This window comes from Colossoma macropomum, unplaced genomic scaffold (genome assembly GCF_904425465.1).
Source record: "Colossoma macropomum unplaced genomic scaffold, Colossoma_macropomum, whole genome shotgun sequence".
NCBI lineage: Eukaryota > Metazoa > Chordata > Actinopteri > Characiformes > Serrasalmidae > Colossoma > Colossoma macropomum.
This window is the reverse complement of record NW_023495215.1, coordinates 8,042-28,827: the sequence shown is the minus strand read 5'-3', so window position 1 is coordinate 28,827 and position 20,786 is coordinate 8,042. Positions and strand designations below refer to the sequence as shown.

The 20,786-nt window shown below is 35.3% G+C and overlaps 1 long non-coding RNA gene across 2 annotated transcripts; it reads right to left on the bottom strand.

Moving 5' to 3' along the window:
- Positions 1 to 9,351: 9,351 nt before the first annotated feature.
- LOC118801185 lies at positions 9,352 to 12,513 on the bottom strand. Of its 2 annotated transcripts, none has more exons than XR_005006480.1 (3): positions 12,433 to 12,513; positions 9,830 to 9,846; positions 9,352 to 9,477 (listed from the first exon to the last, which is right to left on the bottom strand). It is a non-coding gene; the product is annotated as an uncharacterized LOC118801185 (long non-coding RNA). The 2 variants fall into 2 exon arrangements; XR_005006479.1 differs by having other exon boundaries at positions 9,830 to 9,851; positions 12,433 to 12,494.
- Between the last annotated feature and the right edge of the window lie 8,273 nt (positions 12,514 to 20,786).

Sequence of the window (20,786 nt, the reverse complement as noted above, 5' to 3'; positions counted from 1 at the left end):
ATTTTACTCTTCAGGTTAGTCTTATCTCACTGACTAATATACAGGAGCTCTGTTACGTAACTTACAACCGCAAAGCAATTCACAAGTTTTCTATGCATTGTTGCAGAGAATAACTGATAGTTTCTCATTAGTTGATCAAGACAACAAAACAAAGAGAACCATTTTAAACAGAGAATGAATTTTCTGTACCTGCTGTTTCCCATTTAACGTTGATTATTTACTAAACAACCAGCATGAAAGTGAACTTGTTAGAACCAAAATCGCTAAGGAAGTGATTCTCACATAGATTCCATCTCCTTTTTGATGAGTCAGCTCACCAATCAGAGCCAGCTGTTTTGGCCCCATAAAACTTCTCTGCCAATAAGCCAAAATCTGTTCTATTATTACACAAGATTGTTTAGTTTATCCATCAATAATGTTGAAAGTTGATGAACTGAGGATTAAGATTAAACATATAGCTACAACAAATGTGTTGTTATTCCAAAAAAAGTATCTCCGTTTTTTCTACATCATTTGATTTCAGCAAACCCTTTAACCTTTTCAATTGTGTCAAAATGATGACACATTCATGATGAATTGACCAACAGAAAAGAACAAAAATGGTTCACCACTTTAACATACATTAATAGAAAAGATCATACTACAATAATGTGATATTTTAGGTTAAACAGTTGAAGAATCCAGGAGCCGAGTTTGATTAACAGGCTTGTACAAAAATGATTGTGTTGATGTGATGATAACTGCATTACCATAATACTACAGTCATGTGATGCCCACTGTGGGGTTCAGCCCATTATTATCACCACTTTTTTTATTAATTTATGATGATTATTTATTTTGGATATTTTTGTATGTATTTATTTTATTTATCTATTTATTTTTGCTGGTGAACATTGAAGGAGTGCATATGGTGTGTGATATGAAATATAAGCACAATAGTAATTATTTAGTTATCATTACTGAATGTCTTCCATCCTATCTTCAAGGGATTCTGGAGAAACAAAACGTCTCAGTTGCTGGTAACTTCAGCTTTGTGCATGAGGGGGAAGAACAGTACATTAAACTTATGGGGGTTTCTTTTATGTGTGTCTGATTATTATTGATCATTTCCAGGCTTGAGTACTTGTGACATCTGCTAATAATGTTTAATTGAACAGACACACACAAACACACAATACACAGATATAAAAGACAGACGCGTAATGTAAACACTTGGAGTTAGATTTTAATTGCCAGTGCTTCTAGCAAACACACTTCTCTTATGTGGTATTGCCCAAACAGTTGATGCTAGCCGGTTGTCATTATTTGATTCAACAATGGCAATGAATCTAGTTTCTAAGCCAATTGTTATGTCACCAATTTGCGCACATTTTTTTTTTGAGCCAAATGACAAGGGGCAGCCAGGGAACTTGGATGAGGTAATTTGCCAAATTTAAGATAAGATAATCCTTTATTAGTCCCACAACAGGGAAATTCTCAGTGTTACAGCAGTGAAGGGAGAGCAAGGCACTCAAGAAAAAGAAAAAAAGTAACAAGAAGAAAATTAACAAGCAAGTAATTCACTTTGTTAAGTGCTCAACAAGCTTTTTACAGTTTGTTACTTGTTACTATATAGAAAACATATATAATACTAAAAGTGAAGATAAGATAAAAATATAAACTCTATTCTTCACAAAAAATAACAATATAAAGGATTATAAATAAATAAAAAGCTAAGATATTTACATTGTAAGCATATCTTGCCCGAAATTCACATGGAGTATTGCATATGAGGTACTGGTTTATATTACACATGGGATGGTGAGGAGTTAACAATAAAAACAATTATAAATAGAAAGCAAATAATATTTACACTACATAGATATTTTAAAAAATATTGCACATGAAGTGTTTATATTGCACACAGGAAAAGGTCATAAATTCACAGTTTATGTTCTGTACGTGAGTGAAGTCTAATGGGGGGTGGAGGATTCTACTGGGAGCAGTGCTAGTTGTACAGTCTAACAGCAGCAGGAAGGAAGGACCTGCAATAGCCTCTTTCACACTAACAGTCTTCACGTGCAGTGAAGCAGCCTGTCACTGAAGGAGCTGCCCAGTGCTGCCAGAGTGTCATGCATGGGGTAGGAGCTGTTCTCCAGCATGGATGCTAGTCTGGCTAACATCCTCCTATCTCCCACTATCTGCACTGGGTCTAGAGGGCTTCCCAGGACAGAGCTGGCCCTCTTAATGAGTCTGTCAAGTCTCTTCCTGTCCGTAGTTGAGATGCTGCTGCCCCAGCAGACAACTCCATAAAAGATGGCTGATGCCACAACTGTATCGAAGAATTTTTGTAGATTTGTAGGTGTATCCGTATAAAGGATCAGTCTTGAGAGGAACTACGTCTAATCTGGCTCAGGAGGAGACCTTAGGCCAGCAGTGACAGTTGAGAGTGTCCAAGGCCTTTGTGAGAGGAGTGAGGTACAACATGATGGCACCACAGAACAGGTTTGATTTTGGCTTTTTATCACTCACTCTACTTTTACTCTCTCAGACATTAGTTTTTTATCATGTAAATTTGTGTCAGCAGACCAGCAGTTAGTGAGAATCAGGCCTTTACTGTGGTGATTGCACCATTTGGTTCTGTAACCTGCTCGCTAAGCTAACATTAAGTTTAGCCAATCATGCATCCAATCACCACAGAACTGGTTTATTTTGACCTTGAGCGTAAACTGCCAAGACTGCTTCTTCACCACAGTAAGAAAAAATCCTTCCCATCACAGCTTTATAAGAAATACAGTCCAAAACTCAAAGATAGTGAAACAAGCAAAAGGTCTGTAATCAGAAAGTCAGTCCAGAACTGGGCATGAGTCCAACAGCAATTGTGGCAATATTTCACAAACTGGAGGGGGAATGAAGAGGAGTTTAAAAAGAGACTAATGAAGGGGAAATTTTCTGTAATTGTGAGTGCTTAAGTATAACCTTCACCACAGTTAGTCATGATGAGGACCTCTGGTGGACAGAATGGACAATAGCAGGATGTGACACATAATTTGCTGATGAGTTGGATCAGAGTGGGGACAACCTGAAACTGTTCAGTACAAGAAGTGAGCTCTTCACTTAGAAAGAAATACATTGAAGTCTTATTCAAACTATGGTGTAACAGAAGGTGGTCTCCAAGTCCATGAATTACTTGACAACATTAACAGATGTGGCATGTATTTACAGGGGAAAGTAGGCATCATGGCCGCATCCTCCAAACACCATCATCATCATGCAGTTGACCAAAAAGGTACGCATCACCTAGAAATGTTAACACCATTAGCATGATCACGGTTCCGCTTGTTTTCAAAAGACCAGTGACAGAGAAATGGGCCTGCAGGAAAACAGTGAAACTCAGTTCAACAAGTTGTGTAGCAACTTTTACTTCCACGTTTAGTGTGATACTTTTGTCTAAAACATTGCAAGGGATAGCGTTGATAAAAGTGATAAAAAAGAGCAGAATCTCAGTTTTAATTTTCCTTGTCTTCATCATTGTAAACATCAACTTCTATGCAGTGCATTTGACTCTTGAAAAGGGAGGCATCATTGAAGATGTATGACATAAATGTAAAAAGGTGGAACAGTGGGGACAGTGCACACAGCACAGGTGGGAAGATGGCAGTAAGATCTCAGTGAAGAACAATGTCACCATGTTGTTCTTGGCAGAATCATCATCATCATCACCGTCACTTTTATTTATATTGCACCTTTCCCATGCTCAAGGATGCTTTACAATCAAAGAACATCAAGACATTAAACAAGAGGACAATATAGATAAACATTCAAGTATAAACAGTACAACAATAACAGTGAAAACAAATAAGTCTTTAACAGAGATTTAAAAGAAGATAGAGAGGTGGCATCCTGAATAGACTGGGGGAGAATATTCCATGATTTGGGAGCTACTACACTAAATGATCAACCACCCATAGAAGTCAGTTTAACCTTGGAACATGAAGAAGGTCTAAATTTAATTATCTCAAAGTACGGGATGGGACAAATAGGTGAATAAGCTCTGCCAAGTATTGAGGAGCCAGACCATGCAAAGCTTTATATGTTATAAGGAGAACCTTGTACAGAACGTGGAATGAAATGAGCAACCAGTGAAGACCCTGAAGAACAGGGGTGATGTGGTCATTCTTTTTTGAAAAAGTGATGATCTTAGCAGTGGCATTTTGAACATACTGTAACTTAGTGAGAGTTTTGACAGGGAGGCCAGAAAAAAGAACATTGCAGTAGTCTAGCCGTGATATCACTAATACAAGTGTTTCTACATCGGCTTGGCTGAGAAATGGTCAGAGGCAAGAAATATTATGAAGATGGAAAAATGCTGTCTTAACAACGGAATTGATTTGGATGTCAAAAGAGAGTGGAGGGTCAAAAATAACTCTGAGGTTGTGGACGTGGGGAGAAGGTGTTACCAGAATCCCATCAATATTGATGCCAAGGACAGATGAGCCAGATATCAGTGACTTTGAGCCAATTAAAAGCAACTCAGTTTTGCTAGCATTCAGTTTGAAGTAATGCATCACCTCTGCAGCCACTGTTGCATTATTTACTGTTTTTACTGGTTCCGTGACTTAGAAATAGAAGAAAATGAAATAATCAATTTAAAAGCCTTAATATAACACACATACAGGCCTCCCATTTGAGTGAGCCAGTTTAGCAAACTGTCATGACACAGCAAATAAATAAATACAGTTTGTTCTACATGGTGTTCCATTTATACATGAAATTGTGGCTGTTAAATTGTAATAATACTGTAAATACAATGTAAAATAATACTAATAAGCTGTACATGTGGAAAGTCATTTTCTGTTAATTAGTAATATTACATCTAACTAATAATATCTGTGAAGCTGTTAAGAGTACGAAATTCATATGAAGCTCCAAATGTTAGATGATGATTCAGTCTTTACAAAGAAAATTTCATTAATTCAAAGTGATTCACTTTATACTGTGATTACACTGTATTCAATCTGTTAGTGTAAAGGAAAGTGTGTTATGATGCAGTAAATCAATATTCAAAATAAATTGCAGAATTACTGTTTAAAGTTCTATTTACATAGAATGTACCTCGATGCACACTCTCAGAAAAAAAGTTACTATGTAGGTACATTTTTCATTCATCAAAGAACAATTGAAATGTGCCTTCAAATTAAATAAGTGTCTCCCAAGGGAAAGGTGTGTTTGTACAGTTTCATTATCTAATACTCTTAAAACAGAACCATTAAAATGAAAAGGCTGGAGTGAAGAAAGGGTTTGTGGAGCCAATGGGGCTTTTATAATATAATTACAATGGATTATGCTTCCTAACTAAAGGTTATGCAGATGTACCCTTGAGGGCTACCACCCCACCGACAGTTTAGTACTTTTTTCTGAAAGCCATACATTCTAGTATTGGATAGTGTTGTAATGTTTGACTCCTGTCTTGGTTTTGAGACCATTGTCTTAAATCAGTCCCACTTATGCCTCAGTCTGGGGGTAAGGTGGATTCAGAAATTGTTCTTGAGACCATTTTAGTTACTCTAAGACAATAAAAAATGTTTTTCCTGTCTTTCCTGAGTATCAATAAAACCTTCAAGCAGAATAAAATAGTTGTTTCTCTGCATATTTCAATAAAATTTGTTTGTTGCTGCAATAGGAGTCTCTACATAGATGGGTAGAAATCAAATACAGTGGTAATATTTCACATTAAACACTGGAAATTAAAGATTAATTTTGTTGTTAATAAGTAATTAACTTTTCATCATTTCTACATTAATACAGCATTATTTATTCTTAGAAAGATATTAAGATCAGTAATTAGTCACAACTTCATGATAGTATAATTAGTTTATAATATAATTACTAATAAAACTGATCATTTTACAGGGAGGAACACAAAGTAGTAATTCATTAATAACAATATATCAGTAAATTAATAACAGATAATTAACAGGACTAACTCATAACTACTAAACAAGTCTTATGCTAGTTATTTATGAGTGAACAGTTTAATAGCAGTGTAATAAGAAGCAGTTAGTACATAATTAAGGTGTATTTAATTAATGAACTTGTCACCAACTAAACTATTAGGTTACAGCATACTGAATTAGTAATTACTCAGTAAAAAAGTAATAGCTAATGTTTACTGAGCAGTTAACTAATCTATAAATATATAATTAATTAGTCATTAGCAAGTACCTCTAAATATCAATTGATTTGCCATTTACTCAGTATTTAAAATTGGTTTGAGTAGCCCAGGGTCTCCTGAAAATAACAACATATGGCATGTGTGTCATGTAATGATTTATAATTGCAATTGTGATATTCTTTATCCCAAATTATCCTAGGGTCCTAGATCCTAAGGGCTAATGGGGGTGGCTTTGGTGGTCTACCAGGTCTTGTATGGTTGATAAGTCTCATATTCTCTGTATCTTTGATGGACAATGAAATTTAGAATGAGTGCCCAACTTTGCTGGTCAACTCCATGTACTGTTTTAGCATAGTTGCTGTAGTAGTAAGTTCAGGGTCTTTGTCTTGCGGCAAGGTTAAGCACCAGTCAAAGATGTTAGTGCCACTTGGCTGGATCTGAGTTGCTAAGATGTTTCTGTTCACTTCAGAAATCATTGTTCTCTCTGCAGTCACATCATCACTTCTCTTTACAAGTGATTCAGCTCTGCAGCTGGACATGCTCATGTCTTTATTGGTGCAATGTCTGGTCAGGAATGGGGGGGCTGGGTTATGTCTTGATTTACCAGACTGCCATTGTTAAGCTCAATTACTGCTATTTATCAATGTACCAATCGATTCATTTATAAATATGCTCTGGCTGTGTCTATGATTTTCCGTCTTCTCAATGGCTTACTTTCCTGAAATTGAGCATTTCTTAGTCCTTATGTTAAGAAGAACATCAACTCTAGACCTCTAGTACAATAAAACAATTGTCAATTGTCAAACTTTTTGGTGACCTAAAAAAAGGGGGACTGAAAAGAATGTAATTTGTACATGCTTAACCTGAGGTAATCATACCTTTAAATTAAAGCAGATGCTCCACACTTTCATTTCAATTTGAGTGTTTAATTACAAAAACATCATTCTGCTTTACAGAAAAGATTACTATTTAAAAATTGGACTAAATCTTGAGTGCAGCTAGAGAGTGGCACAAGTTGTCTAGTTCAATGGAGAAAGGCTGTGCTCCTGTTCCAGTCTCAGGAATTCCTACAGAGAGAAACAAAGGAAAATGTCAATCAATGAAAACTTCAAACAGGAGGGCCATTTATAAAAACATAGAAACCCGTACCATATTTATATTTAACACTAGCTTGTGTTGTATTAACATAGCCAGCGTAGCATATGACATAATGGCCAAGCTGCTGCTCGAAGTTGAAAAACTGAAAAGTTGATAACCCAGAACTCGGCTCGTTGTCATAGAGAATCCAGCTGTTCTCTGATAAGTTGAAACACTTGAACATGTGAGTTTGTTGACCCAGCAGCAGAAACTGAAGCTTATATATCCTAAAAGATAGAAGAAGACAGTATTTGTGAGACATGGATGATCACAAAGGTAAACCAACACACATCTGACCAGTTTTACTGCTTAGTATTATTTTTGGTAAATTTGAGGAGTTGCCTTTGGTTGCCATCTTCAACAAACAGCGGTGGTTTAGGAAGATTTTTGCAAAAATCTTGACGCACCAAAATAAGAGCAGGATCATCCGCATGGCCCAAAACCTTCACATCACCAAGTGCCCGAAATTTACTGGGAAGATAAATGTGAGAATATTTGGAAGTAAGAATGTAATGTATTATTGTCTACAGGGTAGACAATCTACCCTGTCTACATTTCATACCAATCAACCTAGAACAGGGGTCAGCAACCCAAATGTTAAGCTTTCAACAAAAATCAACCCACCTTGGGAGCCACCATATTTTATGTCTATTCTACCATTTTGGCTGTGAATATGTCTCAGTACGTGCTAATGTCCTATTGTAGCACAGAATCACTTTCCTCTGCCATAAGCTTTAGCTCAGCTATAGGTGCTTTTCTTGCATCTCTGGCAGGAAACTTTCCTGCAAAAGTGGAATAGTTTCTTGTAAAATGTCCCTCAACCTTTGACTTTTTATGACGTTGAAGTCAGCTTCTCATTTCTCATTTTTCAAGTTCTTGAGTGAACTTTCCAGTTCCACCTTAAATTAATTTAACTGCCGCACCATTTAAGGTGGAATGGGAGAATTCGAACAAAGAGCTTGTAAATGAGAAGCTGATCTCAGCTTTGCATTTTTTTTGTGTTTGACAGTTTCTTGTTGCAGATTTAATGTAACAGGAAGTGCTTATAAACTCAAGTAAGTTCATTTATCTCCAAAATATCAACGTTTGTCTCGAGAGATCTTTGTCTTTGCCTTTTTGTTAGCTACTAGTTAGGTGTGATTGTTGTCTGCATTGCTATAGTGACCAGCAGTCTGCACACCAACCTTCAGGGTTAAAGTGTAAATTAGCAGTTCTACTTTAACTCCAGCATTTAAGACCATTTATTGTTAACAATGTGTTAGAAAAATCAGCAGAGCTTTATTTTACTGCAAAGGAGGATTATTTTATTTTTACCTAAAAATCTAATTCTGCTCTGAAGCTGCAACAGGGCAGTAAAAAAGCCACATGTTGACCCCTGACCTAGGACCTGGCAGGTCATGTCAAGCAAAAACTTTCATTTAATTTCTACAATTGATTTCAAACAGTGCTTCAGATAGTTTTAGAATCAAACAAAGCTAAACTGGAATAAACTTGTTCAGGCATTAATGCATAATCAAAACACAACTAAGAATAAATATGGGGTTGGGAAACATTGATATCACAAAGAGAGCTGGAGGATTTCATTACAAACTGACTTCTGGATCAATACATCATAACCATGATAAAGGCTTTTATTAGGCTGCGTTCAAAAAGAATGCTTACACATCTTGTCAACTTTTTTTCAAAAAATGCTTCAGATTTTGAGAGTTTAAATATAAAGGCTTTTTGAAGACGTGACCTGCCAGGCCTCTGCTGAGAAGCTCTGTTGTTGTTGTTATTTATTTTCATTGCTTACCTTATTGTTTCATATATGGCATCGTCATTCGGGGTTTCTTGACGATAATCAACTTCAGCACATACCAGTTTAGCAAACACTGGAAAATGGTCTCGCACACGACTTTTACAGTCAAGTATTTTATTTTTAGGAAACCATCTTAGCAGTTTCATCCAGAGAGCTTTGGCATCATTATAATTTTCTGTATCCAAATAAGCCATAACAATCCTGAGCGAGGAGTGTGACTCTAAGAGATATTTTATGTTTGGATATTTAATATAACAAATGTGAAAAGTAGCAAGGAATGAGTCCAGGACGCATGTGTTGGTAAACTGGTATGAGCTAAAATGACCACCAGCTTTTATGTAGGCATCTTGCTTTATTAGCTCCAGCAATGCTTGCCACCCAGAACCTGAAAATAAGGACAGAGAGAGATTATGTAAAATAATTAGAACAGAGAGTTAAAATGATTATTCATTTCTCTTTTAACATGAGGACATTTCTGACATCGGCTTGAGCCCAGGTAGTCTGACAGAAAGTCAATTATGGAACATCAATACATTAAAATACAGTGTTGCTGCTTCGGTGGTTAAACAATCTCTGATATAACAACTAATTGACAAATTAAACAACATTTACTACTTTTTTTCATTTTCTTTTTAATGGCAAGATTGGAATCAACTATAATATGACGATATTTGATATTATAACAATTGTAACTATAACCATGCATAAAAATATTTTTTGAGCATAAAAGTACAAACCTTTATTGTTGAATGGTCTATACTGGTACGACCACACATAAGGGTAAAGACGGTTAAAGAGAAACACAGAAAATGTTTGTAAGTCTGAGGTGATCATGTGATGAGGTACACACAGCTTCATGCTACCAATTCACAAGTTACACCAGTGTTGCAGCAAGTATTCAGATGATCAGGGTCCATCAGAACCATCAGAAATGCAGTAACTGTAGAATTTCTATTTTTAAACTATTTTACATTTTATTATATACAGTAACTCACAACAGATGCCAAAGGAAAAGGAAAAAGTGAAGGTAAAGCACACACAAATATGAGATTAACAGCATATTTATATGAAAAATGCTCTTCTATTCTGACCTATTCATGTTCTGATCATTATTTCATAGACACTTATGTGAGGTTGGACAAGCTTAGTAAAAATGTTGGCAACAATCCACTATGTGGATATATGGAACTGTTTGATTCAGAGGCTTAAGATGAAAAAAATATTTTTAGTGCATTCCTGAGTCTACCTTATTTATTTGTTCTGCCTGTATAACATACCAAAACAGCTGAAAAAATATTCAGCATCACTTGTACAATTTTGGTCATCAAAAACCTTTTTTTGTCACCCCACTACTGTATGAAAGAACATTGGTCAGCACTTGTTAAAGCTGTTAACAACCTCCCCCTTTAGGAAGCAGATGAAAAACAGGATGGAATATTTCATTTTACCCCTCAGAGCTGCGTAAAGCTGGGTGTACACTACACAACTTCTAAAATCTAAGGCAAAATAATAAGGCAAAAAGAGAGTATAACTTAACAAGTTTAGATATGAATAATAACTCAAACTCTCAAACCCCCACCATTAACATGTGACACAAGCAACATTAAATGGCACCATACTTGTTTGTGCTTTCATGCATACTGAAAAAATACACAATAAAGGCTATTTATATGCATAATAAAGGCTCTTATTGGCCTGTGATCTGTTCAGCAGTTTGTTACACATATGGAATGCCTAAACATCTTATTAAAGTTTTTCCTCCACTTTTATTGCTCTCTCATTGACTGCTGCCCGAATCACTTGTTGAGTCATTGACCATATCACACTACAGAACAAATGTTTGAAAATATGTTTGAAAATCAATCACTTCTGATCCAGCTACCAACATGGAAAATTACTTTAGATTGTGAAAATTTGTCAGAAGTGGCAAATCAGGCTAAGAACTGTGTAACGTAGGCCCAGCTTAAGCTGAACTAGTTACTACCCACATCTGATGAATAGGTCACTGTTAACTAGGGGGTTGTTTATAGACACATTTATCCAAACATCATCATCTACTTAAAATCTTTCTCACTTTCTATCATCTGGAACAGAACCTATTATGTCTTATCAATAAAAACGTATAGCATTTGACCACACTTTTTAGATAAATTTTAGATGCTGTATAATCTCTGTAAAAACTCCAAAAACCTCTCTAAAACAGGTTTTTGAGTTTCAAAGCAGAGCTAGCTACGTCATGTGAAATGAATATTTAATGGCATAAATAACACCAACCATTCAAATAAGGTGATTCAGAAAGGTCTGCGTTATCTAGAAATGCTAACATAGCTAACAGTAATGTTTAGCATGATTCACACTATAGCACGTTTTCAAAAGCCCAATGACAGAGAAATAGGCCTGCAGCTAAAAAGGGAAACTCAGTTAAACAAGTTGTGCAGCAACCCTTAAATGTGTCATTTGTGGGACAGATGTGTTCTAAAGGTTTTGATTTGGCTCCACATCCTCACACATCCTGTACGTAAACTGGTCTCTGTAGAATCTTATCCCATTGAGCCAAAACTTATTGCCAGGCCTGCCGGTAGGCCCAAAGTTTTATAACACTCTTCTATAACCTAAGAATAGCTCAGCCAGTTTGCATTGAAGTCCTTGTAGTTACTGAAAAATACGCCTTAGTATGTAACAAGCCTGGAAAAGCAAAGCTAGCTACTTCATGCCACTGTGATTGTCACTGAATACAGATTTAAGGACATAAATAAACTGAACCACCACAACCACCACCACCACATTATAGTCTTCCAAAGTTTGTGGCTTCACCCAAAAATGCTACATGGCTAACAGCAACGTGTAGCAGGTAGCGTTTAGCATGATCCAAGTTCCTGCTTGTTTTCAAAAGCCCAACAACAGAGAAATAGGCCTGCAGCAAAAAAGTTTTGTGGTAATCCTTAAATGTGTCCTTTGTGGGACAAATGTGTTCTGAAAGTTTGGATTTGGCCCCACATCGTCACACATCCTGTACGGAAACCACTCACATGTGCCTAGCCTGAAGGTTTGTATTTGTGTTGAAAAGAAATAAAAAATGTAATTGACAGTTAAGTGTCATTGCTTGTCATAACTCCCATTTAGACTCATCGTTGAACCACCCCCTCATTCAGTCTTTTATTTACTACATTTAGCGAACACGCCAGAACATGTTTCACTTCAAGTGTGCTTCGTTTCCACGTGTAACACTGAAGTGCTGAGATTAACTATGGTGGCTAGTCTGATACTGTTGTCTAAAAGCCATTACAAGGAGATAGATCTGACAGAAAAGTGCTAAAAAAGAGTCTACGGTTTACTTTACCTTGAGTTCATCGTCTTTGCTATGCCTTTTGGCCTGTTAAAGAGGAGGCAGCATCAAAGATGTATGACGCAAATGTGGAAAGGTGGAACCGGCACTGTCACTGTGACTTCCAGGGGAGGTGCACACAATATACGTAAGAAGGTGGCAGTAAGATCCAGGTGAAGGGCAGTGGGCCTCATTCATCAATATCTTCCTAAGTTTTTTTTTCTGAAATGTGTTGAGAATTTCTTGAGAAAGGTCCTATGAATAAGGCTACATGAGATGTATACTGTGTTTTTAAGCCACACAGTTGTTCACACCTTTTGTGCCCTTGAGTGTATTTAGATTCTGTTCTTACCGAGGAACAAATCCCAAACAAGAAAACATAGATGAATGTCAGAATCTTCGTGAAAATGGCAAAAGTAGGTTTTATTTAGAAACTTCTTCTTAAGAACGATTGGTGAATGAGGCCCAAGGTAACCATGTTGTTTATAGCAGAGTGAAGTAATGCATTATCTCTGCAGCCACCATGCCATTCTATTCACTCTTACCCAAGTGTTGAATCATTTACTGTTGGTACTGTACCTTTGCTCATGAAATAGCTACACTTAAAATAAAATAAAATAAATAAATAAAAACAAATATTCTCTAATCAGCATGGCTTTCTTATATTTTTAATGCAAGAGGTAATAGAATAGTAATAACCTGTTAATATGGGAAAAAGTAATTAAGACACTCATATAAATTTTCAAATATGGGATGATGAAAATTGAAAAGCCTTTGGTTGCCATCTTCAACAAACAGTGATGGTTTAGGATGGGATTGTCATTGGGGACTAATCGACTTAAGCACATACAAGTTTGGCAAACACTGGAAAATGGTCTCACACATTACTTTTATAGTCAAGTATTTTATTTTTAGGAATATGTGTCGGCAAGACACAAAAGAAAGAGAAGCATTTTAAACAGAGCGTGATTGTTCTGTACCTGTGTTTACCTTGTCAAGTCATTTATATACTAAACAACAAGTGTCAAAGTGAACTTGTTCGCAGCTGCAACAAAATTCTTGCAAAGGAATTTTCTTTCAGTAATTCTGATGTGGATTATATCTACTTTTCGTTTAGTCAGCTCACCAGCTATTCCTGCTCCATAAAGCTTCTTTGCCAATAAGACAAAGTCTGTTATATTATTACAAAGACTGTTCAATTCATTTATCAATTAAATTGATCAATGAAATCTTTTTCTACCTTCTGTTGAATACACACTTTTGTATTATCTTGTAAGTAAAAAATGTAAATAAACGTCGAAAGGCAAAATGGTATTTTGATGAAATGATGAATTGATAATTTGATGAAATGAAACATTTTACAATAAATCAAATTTGTATTTAAATAAATTCCACAATAAATTCACTTTTTAGTTACATAAATTTAATTATGAAATTTATTGAACTAATAATTCCTTTTTAAAAAGTGAATCATTTGCTTTGACATTTCTTTTGCCATGTTGACCCACTCAAAAAAAGTCATTCAAATATAAAAAAACCAGCAACAATGTTGTTGTTTTCCCAAAAGTGTCTCCAATTTTTTCTACATTATATGAGTTTAGTAGTTGTTCAACCCTTTACATTGTGTCAAAATGATGACACATTCTGGAAGAAGGGACCAACAGAAATAGCAAAATAACTCACCACATTAACTTACATTAAAAATAAATATCATAAAACAATAATGTGACCTTTTAGGTTCAGACAGTTGAACAATCCATGAGCAGAGTTTGATTAACAGGCTTGTACAAAAAATTAGTGCTGCGATTATAACTGCATTACGGCAATACCAAGGTCATGTGATGTCCACCGTGGGGTTTAGCTCATTACTGACACCATTTAATTTTTTTCTTTTGCTGGTGGAAGTTACAGGAGTGCATGTGGTGTATGATATGAAATATAAGCACAATAATCATTGTTTAGTTATCATCACTGACTCTCTTCCATCATATGTTCAAGGGATTCTGGAAAAACAAAACATTGCAGTTGCAATGAGAGGGAGGGTCTATTAAACATATTAAGAGTGCCATGATATCAACATTGGATGTTTTGTATGTTGTTGATGCCACATTTTATTGTGAAGCTGTTTCTTTAAAATGTTCATTTTAGCGTTGCCGTTGTATGGGGGCAGGTTTGGTGACGCATTTCTTTTAGAATGCCCAATTTTGTATATATAATAATAATATATTGTGTATTTTTCATGTTGTTCTCGATTTTTTGTTTGGTTGTTTACTTGTTTGTTTTTGTTTTTTCTTTTAGGCTGATCTTCTCTTTACCTCTTGAAGTGGATATTTTTAATGATTTGAGTACACTTTTGTAAATTGTCCCATGTTTGTTTGAAATATAAATCAAACATCTTTTTACTTTGGATTCATTGTTATGTATGCTGTTGATGCCACATTTTTATGAGTACAGAGTGGTTCTGATGTTATTTCTTAAAAATTGCAGAGGAGGTGTGCAGGTATTTAAGTTTACCCCTATTTCCAAAAAAGTTAGGATGCTGTGCAAAATATTAATAAAATAGAATGCAGTGATGTGCAAATCATACAAACCATATGTTTAAAGGAAAATACTACAAAGACAACATATCAAATGTTGAAACTGTGAAATTTTATTGTTTTTTGAGAAATATGTGCCCATTTTGAATTTAATGCCTAAAACACGTTCCAAAAAAGTTGGGACGGGGGCATGTTTACTACTGTGCTGCATCACCTCTTCTTTTAAAAGCACTTTTTAAGCGTTTGGGAACTGAGGAAAGCAATTGCTGTAGTTTTGAAAGTTAAATGTTTTCCATTCTTGTTTGATACAGGATTTCATGTGCTCAACAGTTCATGGTCTCTTTTGATGTATTTTTCACCTAATAATGCGCCAAGTGTTTTCAGTGGTGACAGGTCTGGACTGCAGGAAGGCCAGTTTAGCATTTGAACTCTTTTAATATGGAGCAATGCTGTTGTAATACATGCAGAATGTGGTTTGACATTGTCTTCCTGAAATAATCAAGTACTTCCCTGAAAAAAAATGTCATCTGAATGGCAGCATATGTTGCCAAACCCATATATATCATTCAACATTGATTGTGCCTTCACAGATGTGCACATCACCCATGCAATATGCACCAATGCACCCCTATACCATCATGAAAACTGGCTTTTGATCTGTTCACTGATAACAAGCTGAGTGGTCTTCAGCCCGGAGGACACAGTATTCATGATTTCCACAAAGAATTTTAAATGCAATTTGATTTGCCAGACCACAGGACACTTTTCCACTTCTCCTCAGTCCATTTTAAATGAGCTCAGGCCCAGAGAAGGTAGCAATATTTCTGTATCCTGTTTATATATGGTTTCGTCTTTGTGTTTTAGAGTTTTAACTTGCATTTGTGGATGCAGCGGCAGACTTTTCACAGACAGTGGTTTTCAGAAGTGTTTCTGAACCCATGCAGTGATTTCCTCTACATAATCATGTCTGTTTTTAATGCAGTTTTTAATACCCAATCATATCGCTCACCTGTTGCCGATTAAACACCAGGTGTTATTTTTAGCATTACCCAACTTCGCAGCCTTTTGTTGCCCCCATCCCAACTCTTTTGGAATGTATTTTTGGCATGAAATTCAAAATGGGCATATATTTTTCAAAAAACAGTAACATTTCAATAGTACAAAGACAACATTTGATATGTTGTCTTTGTACTATTTTCAAATAAGTATAGGGCTTATGTGATTTGCACATTATTGCATTTTGTTTATATTTACATTTTGCACAACATCCCAACTTTTTTTGGACATGGGGTTATCTAGGGGTATTTAAACTGACCCTTATAAACATTGCCATGTTAATATGTATTTCTTTTACTAATGATCTTTGAATTATTGCTAAAGTTGTCTATGTTTCCTACTAAATAAACAGTGCAGAAAGGCAATATAACACTTGTGTAGATATTTCTGGCACACTTTGCTTAAAAAAATTGCAAGGTCCAAATTAAACAGAAAAGTGACAGGTAATAGAGCAGAATGTGAGTTTTACATTACCTTATTTTTGTCATTGTTGATATTAATTTTCCACCTTCTTTCCTTTACCGTGTGCACTGCTCCAGACCATCTCAGTGACAGCACCAGTTCCCTTTTTATAGTTACACTGAAGTTTAATATTAACACTTTCAACCAGGTTAAAATTAGTATTTTCAACCAAGTTAATCTTTGTACTTTCAACCACTATCATTTTCAGGATCTACATGGTGTTGCATTGAAGTTAATATTAACTAGACCATAATATAGATTTTAGTTTCCCTTGTCCCTTTTCCCCTTTTCATCATCATTCATGAGTTTTAAAAGAGACCTCCTCAAAACAAGGATAGAAAAGAATGAAATATTTGGTTTAAAAGCTTTAATCGAATGCAGATACAGGCCTGCCATTTGAGTTGCTTGGTCTAGCCAGCGAACCTGTTATGACAGAAGCAATCTTAAAAATAAGAATGCAACCAATACGTTGACATTTCTTAGTTAACCTTCCAAAGTCCACATGATTTTTTTTGTACTTTAATTACACTGTAGAACAATAATAGTAAGAAGTTATACATGTGGAAAAACATTTGTGTTCATTTATTGTAATTCAGGCAAAAACAAGTTTAAGAAAGAGTATGAGTATGAAATGATTCACTTTTGATAAGAAAATGTTATTCACTTACATTGATTTACCCTGTTTATATTGCTGCTAAGCTGTTAAGATGTTAACCATGTGTTAATATAAAATGAAAGCATCTTATAAAGTGAATCTCACAAAGTCAGGAACTCAACCTTTTAATATTATGATCATTATGTTGGAAAATATTTCAGTGCATGCAGTATGTAGATCAATGTACCATTCAATAAAGTATTCAGATTTCAAAATGTCTAATTATTATTATTGTTGTAGATTACATTAGTTTTCTTGATTAAAAATGTAAAATTCTAATTGTATAACATTATATAAATATTTCATTAGTTCATCGTGAATAATGATCTAAATATTTAATGGAATATGTATCAAACAGGCAGATAAAAAGTGTCAAGTTGATAAATGTGACATGTTAAATTGCTTTGCGTAATGACTGAACTTAAGCTTTAGAAAACCATGAATGTATGATATAATGGATATTGGTTAAAGGTATACTTAAGAAATGCTAGTAATGATATCATTTGCAATGTACTGGAGGTGGAGGTGGTGTTATTGCATGAGCATGTATGGCTGCCAATGGAACATGTTCCATATTTTATCAATAGCAAGTCACAAGCAGGAACAGAAGACTGCAAAAAGATCTGGTGGAGTATCACCCAGTGTCTGGAGACATCTGTAGGTTCCAGACATCAGGCCAATACTGATAGCAAAGGATTTGCAATATGACAATTTCATTTACTTTATTTATTGTTAGGTTGTCCATGTTACATTACTTTGTTTGGGGCTATGTATAAAAATGGTTGTAATTCCTACACCATGTACTGTCACACCTGTACAGCAGGTGGTGCCATAGCATTATTACTGTGAAGGAAACATCCACACCTTCCATTGAACCCTGGGTTCATCAACTATAGTGATTCAGCTATGACTCATCTCAATGGCTTTATAAGTCACCAGGAACCTTGGAAGTTAGTTTAGTCGGTGTACAGGGTGTATCAGCATCTGATAACATACACCCACATGCATAGAGACAAATGCACACGTAAATATTAGACCCCCAGTGGAAACATCTGGAGCAAATATGATTTTATCTCTGGGGTGAAGTAATCAGTCCACATTATCTTTAAGCAGACATCCACGTACAAGCAGTAACTCATCACGTTTGCTCATTTTCCAGCCAAAACATGGAAAAATCCAGCTAATAATTTTTGTTCTGGAAATTTAGATCAACATTGTTATTAGAAAAATGTTATTTCTGACAATATTTCCCCTGTCCTCTTACATGCTACTGAAATATACAGTAAGAAGCTATAGGTGTAACATATTATGTAACCTGGATTGTAAACACATTTATGCCTAGACATGCCTTCACTATTTTTACCCTTCAGGATAGTCTTAGTTCACTGACTGAAGTCCAGGGGCTCTGGTATGTAACTGCAAAGCAATTCAAACAGCGCACCAACACGGCAGTAAAAAGTTTCCTCTGCACTGACACAGAGGATAACTGATAGTTTCTCATTAGTTGATCAAGACAACAAAAAGACAAGCATGCGCTTATCATTTTTCAAATTAACTTCAATGAAACTTCCTATAGAAAAAGCTGGGACTTTTCCACAGATGAACAAGAAAGTAACTGTACTTGAACTAGGGAACTGGAGTACTGTACATGGCACAGGAGGTAAGGTGAGAAGACTGGAAAATTGGTACGTTTGTTGCCACATTGTCCATATTGTGGCGATGAAATTAATTACTGCATTCACCATGTCATTTTGTTCACCCTCCTCCATATAAGTTCTAAGAAAGACTTTCTTTAAAACAGGGATAGAAAGAATAAAAGCTTTAATGTAATACAGAAACAGGCCTGCCATTTGAGTGGCTCGGTCTAGCCAGCAAACCTGTGTTATGACAAAAGTAAACTTTAAAATAATAATACAACCAATTAAATTTTCATAATTAACTCCTAAATTCTAAATGATTCAGTTTTTCTTTGTGAATATAGGTAATTATAAAGAAAATTACATCTATTGTATTTCAATTATTATTACATTGTAAAATAATAGAAATAAGCTAAAATTGTGGAAAACGTAGTTTTGTGCTAAAGAATTATAAATTAACCAAGAAGTCATGTTTAGGCAACTGTACGAGTATGAAATGATTCACTCTTGATAAGAAAATGTTATTCACATACATTTATTTACCCTATTTATGTTGCTGTTAAGCTTTTACAATGTTAATCATTTGTTAATGTAAATTGAATGCATTTTATGATGCAGTGAGACAGTCAGAAATTCAAACTTTTAGTATTATGATCATTCTTTGGTTTGTATATTGCACAATACGTTAAGGCATGCAGTATGTAGATCAATGTACCATTCAATAAAGTATTCAGATTTCAAAATGTCTAATTATTATTATTGTTGATTACATTAGTTTTCACGCTTATCTCATTAGTTGTCATTAGTTCATCAAGAATAATGATCTAAATATTTAATGCAATATGTATAAAACAGGCAGATAAAAGGCGTAAAGTTAATGAATGTGACATGTTAAATTGCTTTGTGTAATAACTGAACTTAAGCTTTAGAAAACCATGAATGTATGATATAATGGATATCAGTTAAAGGTATACTTAAGAAATGCTACTAATAATATCATTTGCAACGTACTTGAGGTGGAGGTGGTGTTATTGCATAAGCATGTATGGCTGCCAATGGAACAAGGTCCGTTTTTTATCTTCTGTACATCTTTTTAGATGTATGGACACAGAACACCACAAAGTAAGCCAAGACTTTAAGGCAAAGAAGTAAAATGTTCTGCCAATAGCAAGTCACTTACCTGACCTCAAACCAATTGAACATGCATTTTGCTTACTGAAGGGAAACCAGAGGGAAAACACTCAAAAATCAAGCAGGAACAGAAGACTGCAGTGAAGACCTGGTGGAGCATCACCCAGTATTTGGAGATGTCTGTGGCTTCCAGACAGCAAAGGATTTGCAATATGACAATTTAATTAAATTTATAATCGTTAGTTTGTCCATGTAATGTTACTTTGTTTGGTGGCTATTTATAAAAATGGTTGTAATTCCCACAACATGTACTATCACACCTGTCCAGCAGGTGGTGCCAAAGCATTAGCACTATGAGGGAAACATCCACACCTTCCTTTGAACCCTGGGCTCATCAGCTAATGTGGTTCAGCTGTGTCTCATCTCACTGGCTTTGTAAGTCACCAGAATCCTAGGAACTCTGTTTAGTCATGCAGTCTCCTGTGTGCTGGAGCATTTGTAAGATTCCTGCTATGCTCTCTGTAAGTTTGTCTGTTTTCCCTGTGGAATTGTGTTTGCCTTTCCAGGACACTGTACTTTGTTTCTTTATGTTTTTATATGTTTAGGGTTTTGTTCTGTCACCGCTTGAGGAAGTAAAACCACTTCAGACATCAGTACCGCCACTGTGTATTGGTCTATATTATACATATATATATCTATATAATACAGCAACATGGAGACACTTTGTCTTTTCTTTCTGTTATTATGCTTATAAACTGTGAACATGAATTCCACCTTTGATTAGACAGTCAAGCTCAGCACTCACGTTTAAAGAACATTGGAAAATGAATCTGTTTAACTGGTGCTCAATTAAAATTCTATGTCTCTTTGGTGTTTATCATTTTAATATGA